The sequence below is a fragment of the Dreissena polymorpha genome, chromosome 11 (genome assembly GCF_020536995.1).
Source record: "Dreissena polymorpha isolate Duluth1 chromosome 11, UMN_Dpol_1.0, whole genome shotgun sequence".
Taxonomy (NCBI): Eukaryota; Metazoa; Mollusca; class Bivalvia; order Myida; family Dreissenidae; genus Dreissena; species Dreissena polymorpha.
In genome coordinates this window covers 36,677,442-36,685,711 of record NC_068365.1, presented here as the reverse complement: position 1 = coordinate 36,685,711, position 8,270 = coordinate 36,677,442, and the positions used below count along the sequence as shown (strand labels likewise).

Genomic DNA, 8,270 nt, shown 5'->3' with positions numbered 1-8,270 from the left:
GGATGCCCCCGTCAGTCCCTATCAATCATTACCTCGCGCTCCGAGAGCCAACAGATAGAACCGAGGTCCTATTCCATTATTCCATGCACAATTATACAGGCGACCAGGGCCTGCTCTAAGCACTCTAATTTCTTCAAAGTAAACGTGCCGGCCGCCCGAGACACTCGGTCAAGAGCACCAGGGGACGGTGACGCCGGCCGGGAGGCCAGGGCGAGCGGTGACCGCCGCGAGGCGGACCGCAAGCCTGTGCCCGAGATCCAACTACGAGCTTTTTAACTGCAGCAACTTTAATATACGCTATTGGAGCTGGAATTACCGCGGCTGCTGGCACCAGACTTGCCCTCCAATCGATCCTCGCTCAAGGATCTAAAGTGTGCCCATTCCAATTGCGGGGCCTCGAAAGAGTCCCGCATTGTTATTTTTCGTCACTACCTCCCCGTGTCGGGATTGGGTAATTTGCGCGCCTGCTGCCTTCCTTGGATGTGGTAGCCGTGTCTCATGCTCCCTCTCCGGAATCGAACCCTGATTCCCCGTTACCCGTTATCACCATGGTAGGCATAGCACGTACCATCGACAGTTGATAGGGCAGACACTTGAAAGATACGTCGCCGGCGCGAGGCCGTGCGATCGGCACAAAGTTGTCCAGAGTCACCACGCGTTGCGGCCGCCTTGCGGCGACCGCGTTGGTCTGGGCTAACAAAAGCGCTCTTCCCCGCGAGGGTCGGAGCTTCGTTGCATGTATTAGCTCTAGAATTGCCACAGTTATCCAAGTAGGATTGTACGATCTAAGGAACCATAACTGATTTAATGAGCCATTCGCAGTCTCGCCGTGTGAAGGCGTGTACTTGGACATGCATGGCTTAGTCTTTGAGACAAGCATATGACTACTGGCAGGATCAACCAGATAGCTACTGTTGTATACGTACGCGTGCGCACGCCCGCCTGCGAGAGCGGCAACTGCTCGCTTGCGCTCTCGCTCGGGCTGCTGCGACGACGAAACGTGTTTCTGGGACTGGCGGCTAGCGTGCTAGTTCACCGGCTGCTGCTTCGGGCTTTCCGGCGTTGGTATGGCGGAACCGGCCTCGGCATCGCGGGGCGTCCCCCGCGTTCGATTCGCCTACTACCGTGCGTGTCCACCTGCCGACACTAGTCTGCCCTGGGCAGCAGCTGCGAGCCAGCGGCCAGCCGCTCTCGTTCGTCCCCTAGGGCGACTACGTTCGCGAGACCGTGTTCACGGCCTTACCCGCGCGAGTCGCCCGTGAAATCGCTTTGCGAGCCTCTATCCGACTCTCTCGCACTGGGCTCGTCTCTGGCCGGCTAGGCTTCGTTCGGCAGCTGCGCGTTCTCGTTCCGCTGGGGGAACACGCGCGGCCTACCAGCCAGCCGACCGATTGCAGAGACGTTAGCCCAGGGGACGCTTCGAGCTCAAGCTGCGAGACGCGGCCGATTCACCGCAACCGCTGCGAGCGAGCGCCCCCGTACTACGTTCGACTGGTCGCCGCCCGGCTTCGGTTGAAAGACCGCGCCGAGCTGGCAGGACACGTCAAGGCTCTCCGTATCGAGGGCACGGAAGCCGAGACCGACTGCGAGCGTCTCGGGACCGACTGCTAGTTCGTCCACTAGTCCCCGTTCGCGCCACCGAGGGCAGGCCTGTGGTTTTTTTCCCGCTGGCCGGGTGTGAATGCGGCCGGGACCACTGCGAGCCGCTTCGGCGGCCGAGATTCTTGCCTTTTCCAAGCTGGCTGCTTCGCCGCTCCACGGGCAGGTGGCCCCCGCAGGGTAGGGGGTTCGCCGACCAGGCCTGGGTAGCTAGCTAGCGCCGTATTCTCGCCTCCTGCTTCGAGGCCGGACCGAGCGACTACGTAGGGTTTGGGTGGCCCTAGCAGACCTCGGTCCAAGAGCGCTGTCGCACGTACGAGACGAGGTCGTTCCCGCACGTTAGTGGGGTTTTTACCGACCAGGCCTGGGTAGCTAGCTAGCGCCGTATTCTCGCCTCCTGCTTCGAGGCCGGACCGAGCGACTACGTAGGGTTGGGTGGCCCTAGCAGACCTCGGTCCAAGAGCGCTGTCGCACGTACGAGACGAGGTCGTTCCCGCACGTTAGTGGGGTTTTTACCGACCAGGCCTGGGTAGCTAGCTAGCGCCGTATTCTCGCCTCCTGCTTCGAGGCCGGACCGAGCGACTACGTAGGGGTTGGGTGGCCCTAGCAGACCTCGGTCCAAGAGCGCTGTCGCACGTACGAGACGAGGTCGTTCCCGCACGTTAGTGGGGTTTTTACCGACCAGGCCTGGGTAGCTAGCTAGCGCCGCATTGTGGCCTCCTGCTTCGAGGCCGGACCGAGCGACTACGTAGGGTTTGGGTGGCCCTAGCAGACCTCGGTCTAAGCGCGCTGCCGTACGAGACGAGGGAAGCGCCCGATGTCCCGCGACTGTCCGCTAATGCCTACGGGGAGACCACGTCTAGTGGGTAGGCCAGTCGCGAGAGTCAAAAAAAAATTTTCTCCCATATATATAGGAATGTTTTCGTCCTCAGCGGTACTCCATTTTACCTATTGTACCTTGCCAGCGGTACTATCGACCGTCTCGGAAGACCAAATCTCAGATCTCAGGTCGACGGCTTCGGGAAAATACGCAGAAAATTTTCACCGAACCGAAATCGGTCGAAAATTTCTATGTCCATATAAGTCTCGGAACACGGGCACTCAGATTCTTCGCCGCCAGCTGCGGTAAAATACGCAGCGAATCTTGCGGGACACGAGGTCCCGCTAGTCCCTTACGAGACCGCTAGCCCAGGCCGCCTTCCGAGACCCCTAGCCCAGGCCGCCTTCCGAGACCCCGGCCTTGAGATATGGTCCGCAAGGCCAGGGACACGGGAGGCCCGCTAGTCCCGTACGAGACCGCTAGCCCAGGCCGCCTTCCGAGACCCCGGCCGCGAGAGATGGTCCGCAAGGCCAGGGACACGGGAGGCCCCGTCTCGGAAGACCAAATCTCAGATCTCAGGTCGACGGCTTCGGGAAAATACGCAGAAAATTTTCACCGAACCGAAATCGGTCGAAAATTTCTATGTCCAAATAAGTCTCGGAACACGGGCACTCAGATTCTTCGCCGCCAGCTGCGGTAAAATACGCAGCGAATCTTGCGGGACACGAGGTCCCGCTAGTCCCTTACGAGACCGCTAGCCCAGGCCGCCTTCCGAGACCCCGGCCGCGAGAGATGGTCCGCAAGGCCAGGGACACGGGAGGCCCGCTAGTCCCGTACGAGACCGCTAGCCCAGGCCGCCTTCCGAGACCCCGGCCGCGAGAGATGGTCCGCAAGGCCAGGGACACGGGAGGCCCGCTAGTCCCGTACGAGACCGCTAGCCCAGGCCGCCTACCGAGACCCCGGCCGCGAGAGATGGTCCGCAAGGCCAGGGACACGGGGTCCCGCTAGTCGAGACCGCCTTCCGAGACCCCCGCTGCGAGAGATGGTCCGCAAGGCCAGGGACACGGGAGGCCCGCTAGTCCCGTACGAGACCGCTAGCCCAGGCCGCCTTCCGAGACCCCGGCCGCGAGAGACGGTCCGCAAGGCCAGGGACACGGGAGGCCCCGTCTCGGAAGACCAAATCTCAGATCTCAGGTCGACGGCTTCGGGAAAATACGCAGAAAATTTTCACCGAACCGAAATCGGTCGAAAATTTCTATGTCCAAATAAGTCTCGGAACACGGGCACTCAGATTCTTCGCCGCCAGCTGCGGTAAAATACGCAGCGAATCTTGCGGGACACGAGGTCCCGCTAGTCCCTTACGAGACCGCTAGCCCAGGCCGCCTTCCGAGACCCCGGCCGCGAGATATGGTCCGCAAGGCCAGGGACACGGGAGGCCCGCTAGTCCCGTACGAGACCGCTAGCCCAGGCCGCCTTCCGAGACCCCGGCCGCGAGAGACGGTCCGCAAGGCCAGGGACACGGGAGGCCCCGTCTCGGAAGACCAGATCTCAGATCTCAGGTCGACGGCTTCGGGAAAATACGCAGAAAATTTTCACCGAACCGAAATCGGTCGAAAATTTCTATGTCCAAATAAGTCTCGGAACACGGGCACTCAGATTCTTCGCCGCCAGCTGCGGTAAAATACGCAGCGAATCTTGCGGGACACGAGGTCCCGCTAGTCCCTTACGAGACCGCTAGCCCAGGCCGCCTTCCGAGACCCCGGCCGCGAGATATGGTCCGCAAGGCCAGGGACACGGGAGGCCCGCTAGTCCCGTACGAGACCGCTAGCCCAGGCCGCCTTCCGAGACCCCGGCCGCGAGAGACGGTCCGCAAGGCCAGGGACACGGGAGGCCCCGTCTCGGAAGACCAGATCTCAGATCTCAGGTCGACGGCTTCGGGAAAATACGCAGAAAATTTTCACCGAACCGAAATCGGTCGAAAATTTCTATGTCCAAATAAGTCTCGGAACACGGGCACTCAGATTCTTCGCCGCCAGCTGCGGTAAAATACGCAGCGAATCTTGCGGGACACGAGGTCCCGCTAGTCCCTTACGAGACCGCTAGCCCAGGCCGCCTTCCGAGACCCCGGCCGCGAGATATGGTCCGCAAGGCCAGGGACACGGGCCGCCCGCTAGTCCCGTACGAGACCGCTAGCCCAGGCCGCCTTCCGAGACCCCGGCCGCGAGAGACGGTCCGCAAGGCCAGGGACACGGGAGGCCCCGTCTCGGAAGACCAGATCTCAGATCTCAGGTCGACGGCTTCGGGAAAATACGCAGAAAATTTTCACCGAACCGAAATCGGTCGAAAATTTCTATGTCCAAATAAGTCTCGGAACACGGGCACTCAGATTCTTCGCCGCCAGCTGCGGTAAAATACGCAGCGAATCTTGCGGGACACGAGGTCCCGCTAGTCCCTTACGAGACCGCTAGCCCAGGCCGCCTTCCGAGACCCCGGCCGCGAGATATGGTCCGCAAGGCCAGGGACACGGGAGGTCCGCTAGTCCCGTACGAGACCGCTAGCCCAGGCCGCCTTCCGAGACCCCGGCCGCGAGAGACGGTCCGCAAGGCCAGGGACACGGGAGGCCCCGTCTCGGAAGACCAGATCTCAGATCTCAGGTCGACGGCTTCGGGAAAATACGCAGAAAATTTTCACCGAACCGAAATCGGTCGAAAATTTCTATGTCCAAATAAGTCTCGGAACACGGGCACTCAGATTCTTCGCCGCCAGCTGCGGTAAAATACGCAGCGAATCTTGCGGGACACGAGGTCCCGCTAGTCCCTTACGAGACCGCTAGCCCAGGCCGCCTTCCGAGACCCCGGCCGCGAGATATGGTCCGCAAGGCCAGGGACACGGGAGGCCCGCTAGTCCCGTACGAGACCGCTAGCCCAGGCCACGGGGGACAGGGACACGGGGTCCCGCTAGCTAGTCCAGCTTGCCTCGGAATAGTCACGGCGGCCTCCCAGCTAGGCCGTCGATGGGGGTGTTTCGGCTCGGTACGTCGTTTCAGGCCTTAGAAGCGTCAGTCGGCCGAGAAACAGGCGCTCCGAGACCGCTCTCCGAGACCGTACGTCTCGCGAAAGCCTCCGAGCCGAAATATGCGTTGAAAATGCTCTAAGTCCATTTTCATTGAAAATGCTCTAAGTCCAATCTTTAAATATTTCCACCATATATATAGGAATGTTTTCGTCCTTAGCGGTACTCCATTTTACCTATAGTACCTTGCCAGCGGCACCATCGACCCCCTCGTAAACGCAAAAGCCCAGGCCGCCTTCGGAGACCCCGGCCGCGAGAGATGGTCCGCAAGGTCAGGGACACGGGATGCCCGCTAGTCCCTTACGAGACCGCTAGCCCAGGCCGCCTTCCGAGACCCCGGCCGCGAGAGATGGTCCGCAAGGCCAGGGACACGGGAGGCCCGCTAGTCCCGTACGAGACCGCCAGCCCAGGCCGCCTTCCGAGACCCCGGCCGCGAGAGATGGTCCGCAAGGCCAGGGACACGGGAGGCCCGCTAGTCCCGTACGAGACCGCTAGCCCAGGCCGCCTTCCGAGACCCCGGCCGCGAGAGATGGTCCGCAAGGCCAGGGACACGGGGTCCCGCTAGTCGAGACCGCCTTCCGAGACCCCCGCTGCGAGAGATGGTCCGCAAGGCCAGGGACACGGGAGGCCCGCTAGTCCCGTACGAGACCGCTAGCCCAGGCCGCCTTCCGAGACCCCGGCCGCGAGAGATGGTCCGCAAGGCCAGGGACACGGGAGGCCCGCTAGTCCCGTACGAGACCGCTAGCCCAGGCCGCCTTCCGAGACCCCGGCCGCGAGATATGGTCCGCAAGGCCAGGGACACGGGCCGCCCGCTAGTCCCGTACGAGACCGCTAGCCCAGGCCGCCTTCCGAGACCCCGGCCGCGAGAGACGGTCCGCAAGGCCAGGGACACGGGAGGCCCCGTCTCGGAAGACCAGATCTCAGATCTCAGGTCGACGGCTTCGGGAAAATACGCAGAAAATTTTCACCGAACCGAAATCGGTCGAAAATTTCTATGTCCAAATAAGTCTCGGAACACGGGCACTCAGATTCTTCGCCGCCAGCTGCGGTAAAATACGCAGCGAATCTTGCGGGACACGAGGTCCCGCTAGTCCCTTACGAGACCGCTAGCACAGGCCGCCTTCCGAGACCCCGGCCGCGAGATATGGTCCGCAAGGCCAGGGACACGGGAGGCCCGCTAGTCCCGTACGAGACCGCTAGCCCAGGCCGCCTTCCGAGACCCCGGCCGCGAGAGACGGTCCGCAAGGCCAGGGACACGGGGTCCCGCTAGCTAGTCCAGCTTGCCTCGGAATAGTCACGGCGGCCTCCCAGCTAGGCCGTCGATGGGGGTGTTTCGGCTCGGTACGTCGTTTCAGGCCTTAGAAGCGTCAGTCGGCCGAGAAACAGGCGCTCCGAGACCGCTCTCCGAGACCGTACGTCTCGCGAAAGCCTCCGAGCCGAAATATGCGTTGAAAATGCTCTAAGTCCATTTTCATTGAAAATGCTCTAAGTCCAAACTTTTAAATATTTCCCCCATATATATAGGAATGTTTTCGTCCTCAGCGGTACTATAGGGCCTAAATACACAAAAACCGCGATTGCGTCGCCCCCTGGGGAGATGCTCGGCCGAAACCAGGCCGCCGACTCGGGGCTTGGACCCGTCTATCGACTGGACCCGTCGTCGGCGCTCTTCGACCCCCGGGACGGCCCGGGGGTCAGATTAAAGTAGGTCAGGGTAGGGAAAATAACCCTAATTTGGGGTATTTTTAGGGTATATAACCCTAACGGGACGGGCAGAGTCCAAGAGGACACCAGCTCCATCAGCGGGACAGTAGGGCGCGTCGAATGAGAGCGTTCGCGCTCCCCCACCCCCGGGGCCCGGGGGTCTACGGTGACCTAATTAGGGTAAATAACCCTAATTAGGGTTACTAACCCTAACGATAACCCTAACGGGACGGGCTATGTCCAAAAGAACACCACCTCGATCAGCGGGACCGTCGGCCGAGTCGAAAAAGAGCGTTCGCGCTCCCCCACCCCCGGGGCCCGGGGGTCTACGGTGACCTAATTAGGGTTACTAACCCTAATTAGGGTTACTAACCCTAACGATAGCCCTAAGTGGACGGGCTATGTCCAAAAGAACACCACCTCGATCAGCGGGACCGTCGGGTGAGTCGAAAAAGAGCGTTCGCGCTCCCCCTCCCCCCGGGCCCGGGGGTCTACGGTGACCTAATTAGGGTTACTAACCCTAATTAGGGTTACTAACCCTAACGATAGCCCTAACGGGACGGGCCAAGTCCAGAAGGACACCGCCTCAATCAGCGGGACCGTCGGGCGAGTCGAAAAAGAGCGTTTGCGCTCCCCCACCCCCGGGGCCTGGTGACCTAATTAGGGTTACTAACCCTAATTAGGGTTACTAACCCTAACGATAACCCTAACGGGACGGGCCAAGTCCAGAGGGACACCAACACGATCAGCGGGACCGTCGGGCGAGTCGAAAAAGAGCGTTTGCGCTCCCCCACCCCAGGGGCCCGGTGACCTAATTAGGGTTACTAACCCTAATTAGGGTTACTAACCCTAATTAGGGTTACTAACCCTAATGATAGCCCTAACGGGACGGGCCACGTGCCAAAGGACACCACCACGCTCAGCGGGACCGTCGGCCGAGTCGAACGCACCCACCCCCGGGGCCGTGGGGCCGTCGGTTACAGAGACCGTAAAAATCGCCGTAACGAAAATTAGGGTTACTAACCCTAATTAGGGTTACTAACCCTAACGATAGCCCTAACGGGACGGGCCAAGT

At 61.0% G+C, this 8,270-nt stretch overlaps 1 non-coding gene across 1 annotated transcript in view; it reads right to left on the bottom strand.

Moving 5' to 3' along the window:
• The window catches only part of LOC127851982 (small subunit ribosomal RNA), a 1,832-nt gene extending 925 nt beyond the window's left edge, over positions 1–907 (bottom strand). The window contains exon 1 of the ribosomal RNA XR_008036093.1: positions 1–907. This exon is cut by the window's left edge and continues 925 nt beyond it. This is a non-coding gene — a ribosomal RNA (small subunit ribosomal RNA).
• Between the last annotated feature and the right edge of the window lie 7,363 nt (positions 908–8,270).